Source organism: Trachymyrmex septentrionalis, unplaced genomic scaffold (genome assembly GCF_001594115.1).
Source record: "Trachymyrmex septentrionalis isolate Tsep2-gDNA-1 unplaced genomic scaffold, Tsep1.0 scaffold223, whole genome shotgun sequence".
Classification (NCBI taxonomy): domain Eukaryota; kingdom Metazoa; phylum Arthropoda; class Insecta; order Hymenoptera; family Formicidae; genus Trachymyrmex; species Trachymyrmex septentrionalis.
Genome location: NW_017305379.1, coordinates 979,526 through 980,577, shown reverse-complemented (window position 1 = coordinate 980,577; position 1,052 = coordinate 979,526).

Below are 1,052 nucleotides of genomic sequence, written 5' to 3'. Positions count from 1 at the left end.
TGCGATACGGTTTGGCGTTTGATGCACATAACCTCAAAAATCAGTAGTGTTCACGATGGCAATTACAAAAGAGCATATTCGATTTTCCATCCACTTCGCGTTTCATCTGAAGAAAAATGCTGCTGAAGCCACTGAAATGATTTGTGCTGCATATGGAGAGAACGCTGTAAGTCATGCAACATGCAAAAGGTGGTATCAAAAGTTTCGCCAAGGAGATTTCAGTCTTAAAGATGAATCGCGTGCTGGACGCCCTGAAAAGATTGAAACGGACGAATTGCAAGCACTGCTGGATATAAACTCTGCGCAAACTGAAAAGGAGCTTGCAGAACAGCTTGGCGTTACGCAGCAAGCCATTTCCGTACGTTTGTTTTTAAATAAAGATTGAATTTTACAAAAAAAAGCTCAGAACTTTTTTGTACACCTAATATATATAATATATATAGAATATCCATATAATTTTGTGGGTATAGAATGTGATCAATTAAGATTTCATCGCAATTGGTAATTTATATAGTTCTCACAATTTTTAATTAAAAATTTTAAACTTCGCTGACATTTTAATTTTTTATTATATATTTCTGGTGACTTTTTGCTGTGACATTTAGACTTCTTCCATTAATTTATATCTTGTATCTCCTATCTATAATTTTATGACTCGTAACTTCGTGCCATTGAATATAGGAGAATAAATAATTTCTCTCTTTTATAACAATAAACGCGCGAAAAGAAAGGAAAACTTGAACGGACGAGGATAACTCGATACACCTATCGCGTGGTGCACATCGGAGAGTTATAGTAACGTGAGGAACATTAATTGGCGGACATCTTCGTTGCTTCGCCGAGTCGGCTTTAATGATCAGCCCGTAAAAATGTTTCCTATTTTTATTTTTTTATGATACCATAAACACTTCGCCGCTGAAGGCGCATGTTTGCCCGTTGCAGCTTATTTATACGGTGATACCTTTTCAAAGAATTTATAATTAATTCAATTTAAAAAATATATATACATATATTATATTATAGTTGATATATTTTTATAATATATATATATA